Source organism: Alligator mississippiensis, chromosome 2, assembly GCF_030867095.1.
Source record: "Alligator mississippiensis isolate rAllMis1 chromosome 2, rAllMis1, whole genome shotgun sequence".
NCBI classification, from domain to species: Eukaryota; Metazoa; Chordata; order Crocodylia; family Alligatoridae; genus Alligator; species Alligator mississippiensis.
In genome coordinates, this window is record NC_081825.1 from 146,670,709 (window position 1) to 146,694,007 (window position 23,299).

General features: G+C 43.9%; 1 long non-coding RNA gene across 1 annotated transcript; it reads left to right on the top strand.

The window, feature by feature from the left end:
• The first annotated feature begins 1,520 nt into the window (after positions 1-1,520).
• On the top strand, positions 1,521-22,649 carry LOC132248609 (uncharacterized). The gene is made up of 2 exons (XR_009459904.1): positions 1,521-1,760; positions 19,359-22,649. It is a non-coding gene; the product is annotated as an uncharacterized LOC132248609 (long non-coding RNA).
• The last annotated feature ends 650 nt before the right edge of the window (positions 22,650-23,299 follow it).

The following is a 23,299-nucleotide window of genomic DNA, read 5'->3' on the forward strand; positions in this document are numbered from 1 at the left end:
CCATATACAGTTTGAATGTCACCAAGCCCCTCCTGTCTTTTTTTCCAGTTATTTCTGGACATGGACATTTATTGCATTGCTTGTCATTGTGTGGGGAAAAATGAAAATAAAACTAATTTTAGCTGAACAATCACATGAAGCCTCCCTGAGAGAAGAATAAAGATCATAATACACATTGTAGATACATACTGTATTATAGAGAGGAAAATCTGTTGGTACATTCCTAAATAAATAACTACAAGTCTTAATAATGAAGTGAATAAAGGCTAATAAAGAATAAACCACATACAGTGTGGTTCTACATGTGTACTTATTGCAAAGCAATAAATTCTGGCATAGCTTGAGCTGGAGTAAACTGCTCCTGGGCACAGAGTCTACGTGTGCACCCAGGACAGCAGCAATTTAAGCCAGGGCAGAGCAGTTATGGGCTGGCAGGAGGCATGAGGGGGGTTGGCCCTGGGCTCAAGGTGGCAGCATTGGGCAACAGAGGGGCTGGCTAGGCCTGGCACAAGGGTGCTGCATGTGCAGAGTTGTGTGGAGAGGCAGGAGGCAGGTGTGTGGCTGGACTGTGTGTAATTTATGCCTGAGGTCAGTGTCTACATATGCATTTAAACACTAAACATTAGCTCATTGCTACACGGAGTAGCGCTGCTGGGTACTAACCATGAGGCGATGATACTGCGCAGTAGTAACAAGCTATTGCACATTAGCTCGTTGCCACTGCACAGTAGCATTGGAAAAAACGTGGGGCAACGGTACTGTGCAATAACATTTGTTATTGCGCAGTCCTTTAGTACTTGCAAGTACTTATGCAAGTACTAAAGGACCGGTCAGTAACAACTGTGCGGTCTGCTGTTCATATAGCTACGGCCATGAAATGCTTGATGGTATAGTCACAAACAGAATTATTTTTAGCACACACTATGTGTATACCTGGTAATGAGCCCCAGCATATAGTTTAGACAGTCAGGGTACTTCATGCTTCAAAGATTGTCAATATCCATCCCAGCAACAGAGCTGGGATATCAAAAACAGATCACCAACAAAAACCCTAGCCACTCACTTTTTTCCTGGACCATCACTGCTATATCTCCTCAGCTCTATAACAAGATTCTCAGGGGCATCTGAGAAGGTCTTGAATAGATAAATAAATATTTTGTTATGGAAAAGAATATTTTGTTAAAACGGCAATACTCTGATGAATTTGCCACTCTGATACTCTGTATCATAGCAAGAGATATATGGAAAAATGCAAAAGTTTTTGTAGAATACACCCTGGCATGAAAAGCTCTGCCTGGTCTTTTGTTTCATGCAGCAGTTTGTTGCATTCAGTACTTAGCTTCAGTAAATCATTTTTTACCCTGAAACATTTAGAAGAAAGAACATCATTTGGTTTGGGGCCTGGTGAATAAATAAAAGTAGAGAAGTGACTGGAACAATTCACCTCTCATCTTCACTTCGATAGCCCTTTGTCATGGGGAAAAGCTTTACCTAAATCTATTTCCCATTCTTGCTTTTTTCAGATCCCTCCTGAATACAAATTTACGCAGCACTGCTACAAGCAATGAGCTGGATTATCAAGAGCTAATGATTTACTGGGTTTGCAGGGGATGGGGCTATGCCAGCTAAGAGTTGAGCCTGGCCCTGTCTTCTGTGAGCGGTCTCTAACCTTTTTAAGTAAGAGATCACCTTTGGCATTTAAAAGCAACCCAAGACCTACTGTGCACTGCCGCTTTCCCCTACCTCTCCCCACCCAGCAGGTAAGTCTATGGGGTGGGAAGTGGGGGGCAGATCAAGGTATAGGGAGAAAAAATTATTTGGTGGCGCACCTCCCCAGCAGGTAAGTCCCACCCAGTCAGGGCCCAACTCAACTTACCCCTGCTCCTGCCTCTGTGGCACTGCCCCTCACTGTGGGGGCCTCAATCTAGCCCCTGTCGCTTCCCTCCCCCACAGACTAACCTGCTGAGCTGGGGTGCATGCACGTGAGCACTCAGCCCCCCCCACCCCAGCTCAGATCAAGTTCAAGAGGCTCCAAGATCTAAGCATACTGGCAATCTAATGAAATCATCATCCATACTGGTTCTAAGCCCCTGCCATTCCTCAGCTCACAGGCATAGTAGGATCTCACTCAGTCTCATCAGCAGGCACCTTACTGCAGAGTTACTTCTTCTTTGGCCTCCAGAGTCAGATTGACTGCTCTGGTTCTGGCCCTGCCTTATATGCCCCCAGAGACCTGTTCCTTTCCAGTTATGTCATTCTCTGTGCTGTCTGCAGGGGTCCTCTAATGAGCTTTGCTTACTGTCTCTCAAGTTATCCCATAGCAGGAGACCTAGCAGTAGTCTTGCTTTGTTTCCCCCAGCACAATACTCTGTCTTATACTACTGCCAGGAATCTGCTAGCACTGCACTAAGTTTCTTATTGCTTCCCCAGGTTACTTTACTCTTGTACTATTGCAACTAGCACACCAATTGGCACTTCCCGAGTTATGGCCTCTGGCTGCCTGTTCTTTTACAGCTAGCCCTACTATGGACTGCCTGAGTGCAATTTACTCCTATTTTTCTCTCTCTAAGTAACAGGAGCCACAGACTCTCTGTTACACGGTGCTCTCAAAAGCAGCAATAAATTAAATGCAGACACCAAAGAGAATGACAGTACTGTGCAGCTCACCCAGTGCAAAGTTCCAAGCCTAAACCTGACCATGGCATGCAGGAACAAATGCATGGAGGAAAGAATACCTAAAAACCAGAAGGTAAAAATGGTCATTGGGATAACAAGTTTACCCAAGGCAGATTATGCCAGACTAACCTATATCATTCTTTGATAACTGATTTGCTGGACAAAGGAAAAGCACTAAATTTAATCTATCTGGACTTGAGCAAAGCATTAGATATTTTGCCACAAGGGAAATTTTAAATTCCACTAGAAAAGATGTTGATTACTACAGATATGTAAGGTGTGTAAGGAAATTGAAATAGTATATGAGAAATGGGAAGACCTCACTGGGAATACTGTGTACAACAAGCAAAATTAATTAAATTAAAATTATGATAAAAAATTAACTACTTCTGCAGAAAGCATACAATACTGGTTACCCACATTCAAGAAAGATGAATTCAAATGGTGGGAATGGTGGAGAGAAGGGGTAACAAAGCAATCAGGAAAAACAGAGAACCTAACTTAGGAGGCAAGATGAAAGAGCTTATTAAATTCACTGTAGCAAACTAAGTAGAAGTTGTGATACACTTACTTTCGAGAAATATCTCAGGGGAACAGATCCTAAGGAAGGAAAAGAACTATTCAAGCTACAGACAATTTTGGCATAGAAACAAATGGGTATAAAATTCCTATGATTAAATTTAGACTGGATATTAAGAGGATTCTTGGAATTGGAGTAGTGGAACACTGACACAGCTTTCCAACAGAAATAGTAGAGCAAAACATTAACTACTTGTCAGATGAAACTTAATAAAATGATTAAGAGATTTATATGGAGAATTCATTTTCCTTACAGCGCACGGTGCTTTTAAAACCATAGTTCCTCCCTCAACCACAAGCCACCTGCCATAAACATGTTGTCTTAATGAAAGAGGAACCATTTGCATGAAATAAAAATATAAGACAGTGTTCCAGCTGTACTAACCCAACATTAAAAACAAACCAAGAAAAAACCGTTAGCTTGTTTGTAATATTGTGCCTGAACGAATTGCGGAATATTCAAACACTTTCCATTTGAAAATCACTCAACTCACTGGGGAAATAGCTAAACAAAAACCAAACCTTTCAAAATATATTTTATAAAGATCAGATATAGTTGTATACTCATCATTTCTAAATTATGAAGGAAGTTTTATGTTTATATATAAATATATTTATATTCCAGGATACAGCATATAAAAAATCATACTAACCAAAAAACCTTTCACTAAAAATATTATGAAAACAAGCAATATCTTTGAAACTGTGATGAACAAAGGAAAAAGCTACAGACAGCTGTAAAGCCTGTTATCTGAAACAGTCTCTCACACATCCAAACCATGCTAACCTCTTTCTTTCCATAATACCACCAGCTTTTCCACTTTGCCTTGTTAAAAACCATTCAAAATTTAATGTAAAAAATAACATAAAATAAACCTTAGAGCTATATGGGGGGGGGGGGGGAAGAGCATAGGCAGAATATGAGAATACTCACTCAAGAGAAGGACAGTAAAAACAGTCTAAGGAGACAGTACAGTTAAATCAGACTACTAAACTACATATAATCCAAGACGGATTTCAGGAATGCTCCTCCAGTTCCTGAATTTTAACTTAGTTGAACTGCCTTCTTAATTGTTATTACTGCTACATCTGAAGATCATCAGAGATCATGTAATATAGTCTGGATGAGCAGCCATTGCCCATTTGGTTTTGGAACTTTTTGCATTATGCTCTTTCTTCTTTGTCTCATGCTCCCCCACAGGTGATTAGACAAAGCAATACTGGTGGCCAGAAATTAGGATGAGACCCACATTCTTTAGAGCAGGAACCTATCACCTAGTGGATGCGAATTCTGAGCAGTTGCCTGTGCACAGATGAGCCCAAGACACAAAGTTCTGACCAGAATCCAAACAGTCCAAAGTTCCTGAGGAATATAGAGTCAGTGTTTTCAGTTTAGATATTTACCTAGTGAATTGAGTGACTTTCAAACTTTGTGACAGGAGATAGCATTGTTAGTTATTTAAATATTATGAACTGACAACATAATGGGGTTTATTTAAGAAGAAATAAACTGTCGATATCAGCTTAAATTAATGGACATTTTTCTTACAGAGAGAGTGAGATTTATTTGGAATTCTACTTTGCTTCAATCAGAGGCTATATGACAGGTTTTTTCCTCTCATACTAATCACAGAATTTTCATTGATTCAGATGGCATAGGCAACAGAATATCAGTTCCCCCTACCTTTATCTTCCCCTGTTCTTCATACTTGGTCTACAGCCAAGTTGTGGCTGCTACAAAATAACTGTAAATAGGAAGGGTAACAGGAACTGGGGTGGGTCTCTAGCTTCCTGTGTCCTCAAATTGACAAGGTTGTGGGTGGAGGAGTTCCAGTTCCTCATGCTTTTCTTACCTAAAATAGTCAACAGGCTGAAAGGACATTTTGCTCCTGGGTATGGAAAAACCTTAACAAAAAGAACTGTCTTCACAAGTACTCTCAAGGGAACCCCAAATGAGACCAAACAGTTAGATTTTGGAGTGTAGCAAGCATGTTTCTTACATTTTCAATGGCCAGAAACTGCCAGAATGGAACCAGTAAGTGGGCCAACAAAGCAGTGGGAAATTTACAGGGGACCATAAGCAAACCCACCTCTCTAGGCTTGCTGGTGAGTTGCCCAGTGGAGAGGTGAAGTCTTCTCCATGTCCTTCACTCTATAGGGCAGACAGATTCCAGGATTCAAAGGAAATGTGAAAATAAAGAGAACTTCTAGGACAGGCTCAGATAGAAACCTGATAACTCATGAGTGTGGTTACTGTCAAGAAATTGACTGCAAAGAATGGAATTTATCAGCTCTGCATTGTTTTCCCAGCCCCATCTAGTAAGCTGAACCAAGGACCAGCCTTCCCCATTGCTAGCACTACAGTGCTCTTATAGAAGCAAGCTGCCACAATCTCTGCATCTGAACTCAGCGATAAAAAAACTGAGCAAAGAAAAAGAGCAGTTCAGCAATATAAAGACCCAAGGCCCAGGTTCTGATCTCGTAGCTTTTTTACCTTAGTGTAATTGCCATGACTTCAGCGAGGTTGCTCTGGAATTGCAAAACTGTGCACCTTCAGGATGGAATCCCTGATATTTACTGAAAGGGCACCTTAGCAGTGAAGAATTTAAATGATTAAAGTTTTTTTTAAGGCTCAAATATTTCCAAGCACAAGTGGAGCCAAATGCAGGTTCCAATGCTGAGGACAGCTCAACTTCCATGGATTTCAGTGGTAGCTTAGGGTGCTCAGTGCCTTGCAGAAAGTACCTGGTATTGTTCAGAATAAAATGCGCTGTCACCATTTTGAAGAGCAAAATAGCACAGATGTATCCTATATAAACATACTCATTTCACAATTCATTTGTTTCTCTTTCCCATACTGTGTTTTTATGGATTTGAATGTTTTCATCACCTCTCTGGAGTGTGGAATCACAACTGGTCTGGTGCAGAAGGGACAGAATCTGCCCAACTGGGAAAGTTTATTCTTGATTCTGTAATTTTTGCTTTAATAGCTAATCATAAACAAGATTGTCTTCTTACTTTTCAGTCCCAAATATGAAGAGTATGTTATGCTTTACTTTAAACCGCCATAATGTCATGAAGCAATTATAGTTACCCTTTTATTTAGCTAATAAGCATACAGCTCAATACCTCTTGAGATTGAAAATACATTTTCCAGCTAAGAAGAAAATATGCCCTGTCACTGTAAGAAGTACTCTGACCAGGACATAAATGGCTGTTGAGAAAATGACTACTAAAGTCTGGCAGAACATTTGAATGAAGTAAAGTCTCATAGGCTGTGTCCAGACGAGCAGGGGTGTGCAGTTCATGGTGCTACAAGCTGCACTCATGAAATGTTAAAACATGCCCTGCACTGCAAATCTGCAGTGTGGGGGAAAAATTTGCTACTAGGATTTCCCAGTAGCAAAAAAAAAGCACCAGGAAAAAGTGTGACACAGCACATGCTACAGTAGCATGCGCCGGAAGAAATGGAGGCTTGGTCCTTCAGTGAGAAGCTTTGGTAGCCAGCCAGAGCATCTTTATGCTCTGATTGTGTCCCGGGTGCTCTAGCATGCTAAGAGTCAGAAGGAGCTGGGCAAGGGCAGTTTGCCCACAGCAGGGCAATGTGTCCTGCAACAAAGCACACATGCAGGGGCATGCACTTCAGCACAAAGTAATGGCACAAATTTGTGCTGCTGCAAGTGCACAACACTGTTGTCCGTTGGGGAAGTGTTGAGGTGTTGTTGTCATGATGGTCCAGGAAATATGCGAGGGGCAATAAATCTTGTGGGTGATATCTTTCATTGAACCAACTACATGGCAAGTTTTCGGGAATCTCAGGCTTCTGGAAGAAGCAGGCACAGCAGAGCTAAGTAGCAGAACTTGAATTGGGGAGACTTTCTGTCTGACAAATGCTTGCAGTGCTAAAGCTTGAAGCTAATGCTGCTGCAAACAGTTGAGAGATATCCCCCTAATAGCCTAACTGGCTCATGTGCCCTATATTTACATATTAAGCTTTTAAGTGTGCTACGTGTCATTTTCAATGTAATCCATCCTTTGAATGAAACCAGGAAATACAGGGAAGATGGCAGTGTGCATTTATAAAAGGAACGGGACAATTTTTTTCAGCCTTTATTGCCATAGACAAACTATTACAGACTTTAGCTCCATCTTTCATGCCATAACAAGACTATGGTTTGTCTTTTAAAGCATTATTTTCAACTTTTGTAAAGGGACTGTTGCTACTAGATCCTGGAATCTAAAACCACATCAATTTGCAAATGACTGGCATGCAGTGCTGCTAAATCCTATCTTGGTAAACTGCATTTCGAAAAGGGCTTTTTTGCCATGCTGGGCAATTTATTTAGACAGAATTTAAAAAATGAACTAATGCTGTATTTTTAAAGGGTGGGACAGTATGAGTTTTGAAATATCATTCTGTGTCTTCCATTACAATAGAGCAGTTTTCTCTTTTCTTCTTAAGGTAAAACTGAACATTTATGACAGAAAAGGTGCTAGTGGGGCACGTGTCACAGGGCACTAAGATGTGCCTGCTCCTTTAAGGGTAGAAGCAGCCTAACCAGGGAGCCCTGCAGGCTAGGCAGAGCTCCACAGGCTAATAAGATAATTAGCCAGCACCTGTAGGCAGTCACCTGAGGGAAGCAGAGTCCCGGATGCATCTAAGCCCAAGGCTGGGGCTAGTAGGGGTTAATTCTCTGGCAACTGCCAGGGGAAGGAACTCCTGTGTGAAAGAGCTACCCAGAGATACTTAGTTGCTTGATCTGCTGCCTGCAAGTCTGATAAGGTTCCAGGACCACCCAGGGCTAGGAGGCATGTTATACTAGGGGAGAAGTTTGCCTTCTTAAAGGAGCAGAGTGAGGCTTCCATCGTTATTGTAATGTTCTAGCCCAGGGGCTTATGTTTGTGTTGTTGTCTGAACTGCTGGTTCGGGATGAGGCTGTAAGGGGAGGTATGGAGGCCTCATTAGTGCCCAGAGGGGGCACACGATCCCCCAGAGCTCTGCCAGCAGCTGGCTCAAGGCTCGCTTAGTTATACAGCCTGTAGTGGGTAGAGTGTGTGCAATGCACAGAGCACACAAGGGTCCGGAGAGCCTGATGCCAGAGAGGAGCTGCAGGCTAAGGCACCAGAGGGGCACAGCTACATAGGGCCAGGAGCCCACTGCCTAAGGGGTGCAGCAGATTAGGAGTGGAGGGCCCATTGCCAGAGGGGGACAGCTACACAGGGGCCGGAGAGCCTGGCACCAGAGGGGCACAGCAGACAAAGGCCAGGGTCCCAGTGACAGGAAGAAATTAATCGGACCTAGTGCCTCAGAGCCAGGTCCAACACAGTGGGCCTAGGCTAGAAGGCCTAGCTAGACTAAGGGGACAGAGTCAGAGTAGGCTGAGGCCTTAGAGGTAACAATATCTGTGTAACACCCACGAGGCATGGGGCATGGTATAGAGGAGGTGTGGAGCCATGCATTTAGCCCATAAGGCTCAAGGTGCCCTGTGCAACACAATACTGGAGTGAGGTCTGGCAAAGGGCCCAAGGACCAGTGAGTTCTTGTGGGGTTCAGTGGATCAGAACCATGTGAAAGCCCGTGAGCAGCCTCCCGATTCATTATTTTGCCATCAAGACATGGCAGACGAGATAAAAGGAAGCCCTCAGAGCAGAGCTGGTGAGGTTGCAGGGCCACCAGGGGTTACACAGCCAACCCTGGGGACCCCAACCCATGACAGCAAGTACTACAGTATACAGTTTTACAGGTACTTTTAATATTTGAAATAAGTATCCCAAAATTATTTGTGATGCTATTATCATGTACTGATGATTAAAAAAGAACAAAATGTTTTCCCCAATAGTTCAGTAAAATACTGCTGAAAATGTAAAGATTTTGATTCATTTTGTTTTATCACAGGTATTCCCCTCCCCCATGAACAATAAGATTGAAAGGGAACACCTGGATCAGAGTCCAAGTCCTTTTATCACAGACAATTAAACCAATATTAACTATGATCATAAACTTAGCAAGCTCTATCATCAAAGTAAAAAAAAAATCTGACCCTTTTAACAAGAAAAACGGTGGATATTATTAAAATGAACCTTTTGGAAAAATACTTTGCCCAAGTATCTCAACCCCACAAATCCTAAAAAAGGCAAAACAAAACAATACTGTGGTGTATGGTTGAAATCACTGCAGGATTTATAAATGACTTGACTGAAAAATGCAACAATATGGAATATTATTTCTTTTTTCATAAAAACATTTCCAGTTAATATAATTTATCTGGACAAGTAAGAGTATGAAAAAAGTATTGTGATAAAACTTAAAAAATGGCACATAACGAGAGTCAGATGGGAACCTTATAAGGCAACTGGCACTTAGGCCTATCTGCAATTGATTCTGTGCCAATACATCTGTTACCCTTTCAGAACTTCAGTGGTTTCACAGTGGTTTTTTACACTGGAGCCACATAATTTATCTGCAAGCAGGCTGAAACTAGTCACTGCAGGAAATCATACCACCTTTATCTAAGAGATGGCTTAAATGTCACCCTGTCATTTTCCAGTGATAGGAGCATTTAAAAATTTTTTTTTGCATAGAAAATTCTCCCATATACTGTGCTTACCCAAATTCAAGATGACTTTGAATTGAAGATGACCCAAGAATTAGATTTTATACATGAAAAATTTATAAATGTGTTATAACTTCCATGTCTAGAATCTAACTATTGGAGGGTCATCTTAAATTCATCCCTCCCATTGCTGCAGCAGGAAGGCAAGCAGGAGCAAGGGGGCAGGCAGCCGAAAAGACAAGTGGCCTTCCCTTCACCATTTGCCCCCTGCCCCGTCTCCACTTGGCCCCCCCTGCCACCTAGCCCCTGCCCTTCCCCCCTCCCCCCACTTACTTTCAATTTTGGCTCTGGCTGTGGTCCATAGCCTGGGGCACATGGGGACTCCAGCCCACATCTGGCTAGGCAGGAGAAGTTGCCATGGCAGCCCTGGCCCTGACACCAGTTTGGACCCTTAGCTGGGGCCTGGGCCAGAGCTGCCCCTGCCTCCATCATGGCTGCCTGGCTGAAGCCAGAGCCATGCCTGAGCATAAATGGCAGGAGGAGAGGTGGGAGGGACTCAGCCAGCCTGCCACCCACTTTCTACTGAAATCCAGTGTGGTCCTCCTGTTGAATGGAAGGAAAAACCTCATTTTGAGCTTAAATAAATACAGGTTTTAATAATTAATATAATACTATGAGCAAATGAAAAGATTTTATCAATCAGTTTGTAAATGGTGCCATTAACAGTGGAAAAATATCAACCATGAAGTAGTCTGGAGCTAAGTATTTTTCAGTCAACAGTTACTATTTGTACTGTGTTCATAGGTACTCTAAATTTTCTAGAGAACCCAGGAGATGAGATCCTTCTTCTGGAAATTTTACAGTACTGATAGTGTGATGTATAATGAGGTTAATCAATGCAAGGGAGTAAAGGAGTATTAAGTACAATAAGGTCAGGTTGGTCAGATCACAACGTAAGTTAAGAGCAGCTGGGTGCACCCTGTAATAATTCTGGACTGTTGAGGGGAGGGGGTTGTATGCAACCCATATACAAACCATTTGCTCTTGACAGCTTACTGCAGTGTTTGGTGTAATGCTGCAAACATTTGTTTGCAAGAGAGATTTTAAACAGGTAAGTAAGGAGGCCTGATTAATAGATCTGGGTACAGCATTCACCCATGGCTCAGAGTCACAGCTGGCCCATCCTGTGGAATATTAAGGAGGCAATTTCCCTACTCTTCTATTTCTTAATTACCCATACCCCAAATCTGCTCCCTTCTGCTTCTAAAATGCTTCAGGATAAAAATGACTTACTAACTGCTACACAAAGCAAAACACTAGAGCTTCATACAGCAGGCTTTATTTTGTATTACAGTATCATTGCATTTCCTCATGTTGCATTTCACAGGAGATACCTCTTATGTTACAAAAAGTACAAATGACCACACAGTAATATACTTTTTACAAAACATTCATATCGGAAAAGGATGTATTTAACAATTCATGACCAAATACAGGTAGTGAGCCTTACTTCCAAAAATACAGCTTGGCTCAGTCTTGTAAGCATACTCATGAATTAAATACTAAAAACTGTCCTGTTTTCTACTGCATTGTTTAAAAAAGAAAAAAAAAATACCCTGCATCCAAATATTTTAAGTAATAAAACCTTTAGTCATTATATCTAAATATTTTTCCTTCCAGGCAGATGGGACTAAGGGTACCATTCTGGAGTGTAAAGTGGCAGGTCCTAGCTTTGTGTTCCAGGAACAGGGAGGACAGGGATTGGGAAGCCAGGCCTCATGGTTCTAGGCTTTGAAAGCATCTCCTGGGTGTGCGGGCTGGGAGCGATCCGGGCCCTTTTTCGCGCCGCGCAGGCTGTGGCCAGCAGCCCGGGCACGCTGGGTCGGAGAAAACAGGCGGCACGCTAGAATTAGGCACGGACGCGTAATGGTTGATTCAAGATTGTTTACTTACACCGAAGATGGTCGCGGTGTAGGCTGGACAGTTTCCCAGGCAAAGCTCCGCTTAAATCCTCATTTGAGGACTCAGACAATATTCGGATCACTCCCATGGAGTTGTCGAGGCTCCGTGGATCCTTTTGCGCGCAGGGAAGAGGGATACGTCGAGGATTGTGCTCGGTGACAGGGAGAGGCTAGAGGCTGATCAGACCCCTGTTGCCTGCTTTGAATACGCTGGGTCCAATACACTCCGCAGCGCTTAGAGATCTTCACAAGACATGAAGTCTCCTCCTCCTGATGTTCGTGGAGTCCTCCAACTTGGGCGGAAACCACTCGAGCCTTTTATACGGCTAGCAAGCCAATTGCTAGCCGCCACGTGGGAATATTTTAACGCAAGCCAATAATGGGGCTCGAATTAGAATACAAATGGTGGGAACTCCTTGCAACGTGCATTTCTTAGCTGCAAAGAAGAAATGCACATTGCAAAGAAAGCTACAAATTGGCGGGAAAACAATTCAGTGGTGCCAAAGCGCACACAAAACAAAAATCACACCCTTGGGTTGTGACACTGGGAAATAGGGGTGTGCGAAGCTGGCCCTATTAGATTCAGATTTGGCCTGAATCAGGGACAGTGATTCAATTCGTTGATTTGGGTCACTGTCCCCAATTCAATTTCGCTGAATCCGAAAATTCAATGTTGATTTGGAGAATCAGTGATTCAGACACAGACATGGCTTTAAATGCTTTTTCTACATACCTCTAGGTAGCAGGCATGACTTGTGATCACTGCGATGATGGGGCAGATGAAGCGCCCCACAGGAGCATTGGAGGGGCCTCCATGTGCTAGGCGGTGAACCCAGAAGTGGACCTGAAGTACTTCCAGTCCATTTTGGGGTCTGCCAGGAAGCACACAGGGGAGCCCCCTCCATGCCTCCCTGGCTTGGCAATCAGCCACAGGGGGACCCTGGTGCCCCTCCCAGACCCAGGAGGCACCAGTCACTGAGCCGGGGGGCGTAGGGGGCCCCCCCAGTGCACTTCCCAGTGGACCCGGAAGGGGACTGGAAGTACTTCTGGTTCACTTCTGGGTCTGCTGCTAAGCACACTAGGGAGCCCCCCGTGCTTCTGTGGTACAGTCCACACACCTCAGCATCACAGCACTCACAAGCCCCTGCTACCTAGAGGTATGTAGAAAAAACACTGAAAGCTCTCTCTATGTCCAAATCTTTCTGAATCTCTTCAAATTGATCTGGAAGGTTCCGATTTGATTCAGAGAGATTAAAGGGTCCACTAATTCGATTCAGAGATTCGGCCACCAAATTGGGCCAAGTTGAATCAGGGAACGAGGCTTTGCACAGCCCTACTAGGAAGTACTGTAAGTATCTTCTGGGCAGATATGTTCCCTACATCCTTCACCTAGCCAGACACTTCAATACAGCATCTTTATAAATATCAGTTACCAGTGGTTAGCACATTCACTAGCTGATCTCTAACAATTCTTCCTTTTCTTTAGGATCTTTTCTTTTCCACAGATTTCCAAGAACAATCCCTATGAAAAGTAAACTTCCTAACGTGCAGTTACAGGTAAACTTCTTCCAACAATCTTCAGATTTGTTTATGTCCGAAGTGTAAATCTGTGAAAGTACAGGACAATGGTCTGTTGTTATTATTCTATAATTCCACAAGTCTGCTAGGCACTTCACATGCAGAGGATCTATGTTCCCAGAAACCCACAATCTCTTTACAGACATGCATCCTGCCTCCAGTGGCTTCTTAACAGACACAGAGGTCTGCCTACTTGAGCTTATTACAAGATTTGTCTCAAATACAGTGCATACAACAGAAAAGCAGAAAAGGTGCCTTTGCATCATGTATGGATGCTAATCCTGGCTCCTCTCTACAACAGAGACACCAAGGAAGATGGTAAACGGTATTTACACATGTCAGGATACAGACTGGGACCCAGTAGGATTTTCAGAAGTTCTGAGGTACATCCAACTCCCCCTTGGCATCTGTGTGCATTCTGAAGAATTTAATAATGTTTGGTCTGCGTTTCATCAAAAGCACACACAAAGGACTATGAGAGCCCAGAGCAGTAGGATTCCCAAACTGTGGTGTATAGAAAGCTGATTGGTCCTGCAGTGCTAGTTCTACCTCCACCTTTCCAGCTGCTCCAAAAGGCATCTATACTGCCCTTTGCAAAGAGGGCTCAGAATACCTGCAGAAGCAGCTGGGAACAAGGATTAGCTGCCTCCATTCCCTGTCCCTACTACTACATGTGAGGGAAGAAAATATAAGCTGTCAGGAACAGTTACCAACAGGAAGTGCAGTGGAACACATCTTGCTTGGAGAACAGTAGTTCTCACATTGTGCCAAAACTCAAGACTCCTGTGGAAACAAAATTCTAGCCATTGAATATCTGCATGATCAGAAAAAAAGAAATCTGATGCTCATGAAGCATGCCACAAACAATTCTAAACAATGAACTATGTCCATCCACACAGGAAGTACTACCTCTGTATCTGCATGCTGTGTGTGCAACTCCACATCACGCTAACACACTTTAAAACAGGGGTGGACAAAGCCCAGTCTGTGGGCTGGATCCTGCCAGCAGTGGACTCTATTTCCCAGCAGTCTCTGCCCACGCAGCTGTGGCCTGTCTCCGTGGAGACCCCAGCCACAGCTGTGCTGTGATAGCAAGGTTGGGGTTGCCATGGAGAATGACCCCAGCCGCACTGGCAGGGCGTGCGTCAGAGCAGGGCAGGGGACTGCTCCAGAGCAACTGGGATCTTGCAGTGGGGGCAGCTTGGTCAGGGCCAGGGCAGAACCATGATCTGGTGTGCAGGCAGCGGATCACAGCTCTGCCCTGGCTTGGGACCAGGCTGTCACTGCTGTAAGGAGCCAGGGCAGAGCTGCGATTTGCTGCTTGTGTGCCCCTGCCCAGAGCATGCAGGCTGCAGAGCATGGCTCTGCCCTGGCCCTGACCAAACTGCCCCCACTGCAAGATCCCAGTGGCTCTGAAGCAACCCCCTGCCCTGCCCTGCCTGGCCACATGCCCTGCCAGTGCAACTGGAGCCATTCTTCATGGCAACCCCAACCTTCTTATCACAGCACAGCTGCAGCTGGGGTTTCCATAGACTTGCCACAGCCATGCAGGCAGGGGTTGCTGGGAAATGGAGTCTGGCTGCCAGCTGGATCTGCCATTTTGCCCACCCCTGCTTTAAAACTGGGGAAGCAGGGGTCGGGAAGATTGTGGATCTGGGATTGTTGGTCAGTCTTCAACCATATTTCATACTTAGCCAATTCATCTTCTACAGAGTACTCACTCTCACTATAATCTTGGACAACACAGGAGCTGAAGGTTGAGTTTAAAAAGCCACTATGATCAGAACTACAAGTATGTAAAAGTGATACTTTTTTTACATTGCTTATTCTGAATCTTATCTGCTCATATCACTTTAATGATTCAAATAATGAGGGGGCAGTGTTGGTGGTGGTTACTATTTTTATTCATTATTTCTTCAAAAGGAGCACAACTGTGGGGCAGTGAACTGAACTGATTCTTGGATGACTAAAGAATTAAAACTTGCTTTTTGGTAGTGATGCATGAGCCAGAGAAATTTTGCTTGACATTCACATCCAATATAGCCCTTGCATGCTTAGTAATTCAGAAAGATCTATCCAGCTGTAAACTGAGCCAATTTAATAGACTAATTTGGAGAACAATAAACAAACAAACAAACAAACAAACAAACAAACATGAAGCCACTTTTATACAGCTCTTTTTCAGACTACGGCCACACTTTAAAGATCAGGCAGTCACTACCAATATACAGAGCCGTTTAGTCTCCCCACATTCACTCTGATAAACCTTTAAATTGAAGTGAATATGATTACAGTTCACTAGGCACCAACTGTAGCCCTAGTTATGTATCCACATGTCATGGTGACAACATTAGACACACTGGGAGAAAAATCAAGACTGCTATCTCCTGATTCTTGTAAAAGCAGACCTTGGTTAAGCTCTTGTTGAAAATAAGTTTGAGATGAGAGATGGTTGTGTTAGGCAAACTGACACAGGATTACTAATAAACAGAAAAATTATAAGAAAAATTATGAGTTCAAACCTGCTGAGCTAAGTGGGCCCCTATGGCAGCCACTGCTGTGTAGTAAGGGAAAGTCTGATCACAATTTGTTCCTGCCACACACAGACCCATGAGCATAACGCCACTGAACCACTGCTTGCTGTCTTCCTTGAACCGTAGAGCTGTTGATTTCACAGCAACGATAACATCATCTCTTTTATCCTACAATGAAAAAGAGTGTTACCAGAAAAAAAATAAAGCACTGCATGAGGCATGTTGCTACGCCTTCTGGGAGTGTGGCCAGTATAAGAGAAAAGCTTTTTTCAAGGCTAGGATGTTTTTATTTTAGAAAGAAGTGTCAAGTGAAGTTTTTAAGCCTGTTTTAGTCAGAAACAAACAGTTTGATTTCCAAAGCTGCTGAGCACTCAACAGGTACCGATGGCTTAAAAAATTATTTAAAAGTGCCACACCAAGGTATGCACAATGCTTGAAGGAAGTAAGGCCTGTATTTAGGGGAATTCAAATGTCATACAGAGCTGGTACGTCTACATGTTCAATTAATGTGAAGCAATAAGCTGGAGTTTATTGCTCCCAGGTGTGCCATTTGAATGTGAGCCTGGGACTGCAGCAGGCTGAACCAAGTCAAAGCAGCTCTAGCTGGCAGGGGGTCCCAGACATGAGCTCGCCTGCCTGTTTCCTCACCAGCTCAATGGGCTGTGGAGGGGCTGGCTGGGGCATGAGTGTGCACCAGTGTGGGGCTAGCAGGCAGGCAGCTCCCGCATTGAAGTACCCTTGTGCCCCAGCCAGCTGCATCAGTGTCTACATGTGTCCCGCTGCGGAGTGAAAAACTCTGTAGTAGGATAGTTCTTGTATATACAAGTGCTAACCTGAGGTGGAGTTAAATTGTTTACTCCAGCCTAATTGCCCTGCACATGTAGACACCGAGTCATTTACCGCAGAGCTAATTAGTCAACTCCAGTAAAGTCTTGTGTAGACGTGTCCAGTCAGTACAATGAAAGGGACATCAAAAGCACCAGGGTATGGGCCACTGATGGAGTGAAAAAAACTAATGGAGATGAAAAATATTTCCTAAGAGCAGTTTCCTACTGTTTTCAATCTTATGAGGGTCAAGAGTTGTAGCAGAAAGGCAAGAGAAGCCATGCTTATCCAGAACAGTAAATTATACAAACTTGAACATGGGCACATATCAAACAAGGAGGAAATTACAGGGACATGGAAGAAATCGTCATTTTGTTGTGGGGAAGGAAAGAGGAACTGTGCGAGAGAAAAAGAGAAATGGCTTTACAGAAAGAACCCCTCTCTTCCTTCTGGCTAGTTCTTGTGTTTCATGCTCTGCTAAAGCGACTAACAGTCCCCTGTCTTTGGATGGTGTACGGAAGAGGATACTGACTATTTCAATAGAGCAACAAGCTATCTAAAAGACAATTAGCTTTAACTTTTCCTATCTGTCTCCACTCAGTCTGGGCAGCATGATATTACAATCCTTCTGTTAAAGAGTGCTCCTTGTCACCATACAGTTGACCCAAACTCAGTGTCTGCTTCTACTGTTCTCACTGGCCTATGATGGAAACCAAACTAAAATTCAAACTATACTAACAATACTGTGTTGCTGAGTTGATGCACCAAAGAAAAGAGGATCCTAAAAAATTCTGGCCTTGTGCCCAGCTTTTTAAGATTAAAAACTACACACAAAACAAAAATTCTAGCTTACGCGGAATCCTTAAACAAGGAAAAACAAGAGCCCTATAGTAAAGCACAAGGAATGTAAGGAAATCTTAAATGTGTATTACATTGTTGGGTCTGTAATGTATTGATATATTTAGCATTTCTACTGAACAACAATAACTATATAAACACACACTAAGCACATTTTATAGCATAAGCAGCAAAATATAACAACAGATTTTTCCTCCTAATTTAAACTTTATGTAGCTAACACAGGGCCCAGTCCTGCAACACTTACATGTGACTAGTTTCAACAAAGTCTACAGAACTAGGCCTATACCTAAAATTACTAAAATGCCAAAGTGCCTGCAGAACTAGCTATGTTGTTAAAAAAGAATAAGTGGAGGGGAGTAGAGCAGACATGGCAGTAATGGTTATTAAAGGTGACAAATAGTTGTGCAACGATAAAGATTTTCTTGGCTGATACTGATAGCTGATTATTAACCAGCCATATTGGCTGATACTGATCCGATAACCAATTTATAGGAATGCAGCTAGGCAGTGTGAAGAGCAGCTTCCTGCAGGTAAGTCTACAGAGGGGAAGGGATGCAGGGGAGGAAGGTGGTGTGGGAGGGGGGGCAGATCAAAGCCCCCATGATGAGGGAAGGAGTGGGGCAGGGGCCGGGGGTGCTGCCCAGCCAGGGCATTGAATAGGACCCAGGGGCTGGGACGGTGAGTGGGAGAGTGCCATGGGTGGCTTGTCCAGGGGAATCAGTGTCCTGGCACTTCAAAATGGTGGCAGGGGCACTTGACTAAAGCTTGTTGAATGAGCTTTAGTTCAAGTGCTGTTGCCACCATTTTAAAGTGCGGGGACACTTAACCACAGCAGACCCAAATGGGGCTTGGGCAGAGACGGGCTGCTCGCTGTGGGCCCAGGGCTCTCTGCTCTGCTGCTGCCTTTGCCCCAGGGGCCCCACACTGGCCATGCGCCCCCTGCTGGCCCAGCAGCAGGAGGCATGACTCACTGCCCCCACTGCTGCCAGGTGGGTAATGGGCACACGGCCAGTGTGGGGTCCCTGGGTGAAAGCCCCAAGCCTACAGTGAGTAGCCCCTATCCACACAAATTTGGGGGGGCATATGCCCCCCCATGCCTCCCTCAGGGGGTGCACACAGTGGGGGGGTTGCCCCCCCCCACAACCGCCTGCTGCTTTATCCTGCTCCCCACCTCGGCCCCAGGTCCCATTCACCGCCTTGGCTAGGCCCCAGCCCTCCCCCCACACCCTTTCCCCTCCACAGACTTACCTGAAGGGTGCTACTCTCTATGCTGCCTGGCTGCATTCCTGGCTATGTGCATGTATGTGGCTGTGCGCATGCACGCAGTGTCCATGGGCCCCTGCCAGAAGGCATATTATATTTATCAGTGAATATTGTCAACTACACCAGCCAAAAAAAGCCAATAGCTGATAATGTTAATTTTCCTTTTATCGGTGCTGATCCGATATGGAACTGATATATTGGTGCACCACTAGTGACAGATAACAATTTCAGAAGAAAAAAATTTGGGAGCCAAAATATATGAAAGATGTCTTAGCAACCCAAATTAGAAAATAGTAATTCTCTTTACTTAAATTAATTTAAGTGTTTCAGATTGCAGCCTCTCTCAACAATGTGTTTTACCCTACACTTCAGAGTTCAGGAGAAAACACCTCATATTTCCCAGTACTGCAGTTTATTGTTAAGTTAAAATATTCTCTCTCCCTCTCTCAACATAGTTGCACATGGAAATAAAAAGAAAGCTCCAAATGATTGATTAACCATTTGATAGACCTTTCTTGCTGTTTCAGGTAACTTGATTTGATACATACGCTCAACAATGAAGATTTTTACCAGAACAAAAAGCAATTACAGTTGAAAGAAAAGAAAAATAACCATTTTTCAACTAACCCAAAACTAACTGCAGCCAATATGTGATTCTCTTCATCAGGGAGTAAGTGATCACAAGTGACAAAAAGGCTGTTCCTAGAGCTGCAACAAGAGATGATCATCAGAGAACTTCTTCAGAGTTGTTCAAGTTGTTGTTATACTCACCATTACTTTCCAGTCTAAGGATCAATTATTGTGGAATCACAGTTGTGATTCTGTAGTTAAAACTGAAATAATTCTTTTGTTCTCAACCCTCAAAAGAGGTACCTTTCCCAAAAGAACTGCCTTTTCTGTTGAACTTCATCATTCCTAGCTTTAGCTTCATGGTGAACTATAGTAAGCATGAATGATCACACATGCATTACCTACAGCAATTCAGACACAGCAGCACATATAAAGCCAAGCTAAGCTGTCCCTCAAGAAAAACCAAGGATTGAAAAGTTGAGAAATCGCCAGCAGCTATTGGTCTACTTGCTGTTTTGGTAACCTAAACAGAAAAAGAACTGTTTCAATATGAAACCCAATATAACCTGCTAAAATATACATTACAGGCAAAAATCATATCTTAATGCAGGGGTCAGCAATGTATTTGGGCAGAGTGCCAAATGCATCCCAGCCTTGACTTGTAAGATGTTGATGTGCCAGGGGCAGACAGCAGGGGAGTCAAGAGGGACCTAATCCTTGTTGTGGCAGTGCTACCCCAGCCCCTTCCCTACTGTCTGCCTGGAGGCACATGTACTCCACCACTGGCAACGAGCCAGGCTGGGGCTCTATGGACCCCAGTGCAGCTGCTTGCAACCTCCCCACTGTCTGCTGTGAACAGCTCGGGCTTTGTGGTAGGCAGCAAGGACATGCCCAGAGCCCAGGTCAGCTGCAACAGGCAACCAGAAGGCTGCAAAGCAGCTGTACGGGGATCCACAAAGTTCTGGCCTAGCTTGTTGCCGGTGGCAGGTACACATGTGCTTCCCAGCTGCTGGCCACGGCTGGCCCAGGTTCTGGGCAGGTCTTTGCCACCCACTATGGAGCCCAGCCTACTTGTAGCAGGTGGCAAAGAGGCGGCAAACAGTTGCACCAGGGTGCATGGAGGTCCAGCCTGGCTCACTGACAGTTGTGGGTCTTGGGGCAGATGGTGGGGGAGTCACAAAGGATCTGATCCTTGTTGTGGCAGCACAGCCTCAGTCCTTGAGGCACACATGCTAAGCAAAATGCCTTCACTTGTCACACTCTGGCATGTGTGCCAGGAGCTGTCGACTCCCGCTTTAGTACAATGTATACCGGTTAAAGAAGAAGCTCAAACCTCACTGTTTAACACCCTCCCTCACTTCCAAAAAAACCCAGACCCATAAATAACTAGCTACACAACATGGCAGTGCCCAATACTCTAGCAAGAGATATGTTCCATGTGACAGAATCAAAGCAAGTGGTCTGGAAGGGAGTGAAAAAGACTGGTTTTGAGAACGTAATTGTCAGGTTAATGAATTTCCTGAGAGGTCTGGAGAGGTTTCCCACCAGAACTGAGCGACCAGAACGAGGGGCTTTCTGCTTGCTGCCACACACAATGATATTATAATGTTCTTTGAAATGAAGGCACATGCAGAACTAGTCAGAGAATAATGGTTGCCAGTCAGAGAATAACTATTAAGGGTCCTATTCCATTAACTTTTCCCCCTTTTGCATCCTGAATATGGCACCCCTCTCTGCATCCGTGTTCAAACAGATTAAAATGTCTCCAATAAGCGAACAGACTGCAAAATTCTACCTAAACATGCAGAACCCCCTCTGCTGATTTGTTCTGCTAATAAGGGCTGGAACCTGTGTAAGGAAGATGTGCAGTCATTGTTAGTCATTTGAAAGCACCCTTCAAATTTGTCCTTGCCTTGGTGTAAGACAAAAGAAGTTTTACTTCATGAAAAGGCCAGAGATTTACTTACTCATCAAACATTTAAAGGAGCCTGCCTGTTCTTTTCAAGTTCATGAAGCTTTCTCTACTGTTTTGTCATACTCCTGATCCCACATGTCATTGATTGTACAGCCTGCTCCACGCATCAGAACTGCTTCAGCACCAAACAGTGACAGCATATACCAGTCTGGAAAGCGACATGGCTCTGCAGCCAAGCCTATGCTTCAAGTATATGTCAGATACAACAGCCATGTTCCTAAGGAAAAAAATAGAAGTTGACAAGGATTAGGAAAAGAGAAATCATAGTGGAATTATTCCTCAGGATACCATCAACAGCAGATAAATACTGAATGAACTAATTAACAACTTCTAAAACTGCAAAACCAAAGCTGAGAAAGATTTAAGCTATAAATGCAAGGCAATGTAGTCTGACAATTTCCTCCTCTTAGTTTTCTTAGCTCTTTTCCTCCTCTTAGTTTTCTTCTTGGCTAAACTGTTAAATAAAAGTACTTTTAAAAGACATTTCCCCTGCCCAGACTTTTCAACAAAACAGAAGACTGAACTGTGAAGAAAATGCAACGTTTGAAAAATCAGCCAGATATTCAGGCAGGACAGAAAGCACGTTTGCTAGGCCATCCTGCTCTCTCTTCAGAACAAATTTGTGGCTACCTTTACAATTTTTCACAATTAAATACTCCTGGAAGTGTCCTCTTTAGTTCATATTTCAGAGGTTATAGCCATGTTTGGTCTAAGAACATAGGCAGACAAGGTTCTTTGTGTAGATGTGGTATCTTTTATTAGACCAAACAAATAGTTGGAAAAATTGTTCTTTGCAAGCTTCTGGGCACAAACACCCTTCTACAGGCATATGGAGAGTCTGCTAGTGTATGTACTTTCCTGGGTGGAAAAGAAGCCAAAATGCAAAATGGAGGTCTGTAAAAATGCAAATACATGGCAATGAGGATCAGAGGCCATGGGAGACAATAGGTACAAGGACAGGTAGGTGGTGGGAAAATAGGGGAGAATGTTGACCTGGTGATAGAATGTAGCTTGTAAAATGCAGATAGGTTACCTGGGGTTAGATGTCAGGCAGGTTATAATGTGGCATGAATCAATGTCTGTATTTTGTCCATTTTATGTATCCAGTAGATTTATGAAGTGAAGTTCGTAGGCTTGTCTACGAAAGGTGTTTTGTAAATTCCCTTTGAGAATTAGAAGTGAGACTAGAGAGAGAGTGGTTGACTTGTGAGAAGTGTGCACCCACAGGTAATTGGATATTTTTGTCTTTGATAAAATTTTCAGTGTGCATTCATTCTGGTACTCCGTTATTGTTTAGTTTCTCCTACTTATTTTCCATCAGGGCATTCAGTGCACTGGACAAGATATTACATTTCTGGAGGTGCAGGTGTAAGATCTCCTCCAGAATTGCCAACTCCCTGACTAGGATAAATAAGCATATTGCAACCCTTGAATCAAGAAGAGTAACTATCTGGAATGATTATTACAGGAAACCCTCGTTATTCGTGGTTTCAAATATTCGCGAATGCTGAACCTGCATTTTAAATACACTTTATACACTTCCAGGAGCTCCTCAGGAGCTCCACACTTGCTGCTGCCGGGCTTCCGCCACCACTGCGCCCCTCCCCAGCCACCAGGAGTACTGCATTTATGAACGCAGTGCCTTAGTCACAGATTTTGCCATTCATGGGAGATACGAGAATGTATCCCCTGCAAATGGCAAGGGTTGCCTATATATTGAAGTTCCTAATTGCTTTCTTTATTCAGGAAGCCCAAGCTCTTTGGGGGAAGGGGGAGACCATCCCTGCTGCCCCACACTGCCATGCACTGCGCAGGGGGCCTCTACCACGAGCCCTCAGAGGCCCTAATTGCTGTTGCTCCATCCAGTGAGTGTGGGGCTTTTTTTTTTTTTTTAAAGTGCTGGCAGGCTGGCGCCAGGAGGAG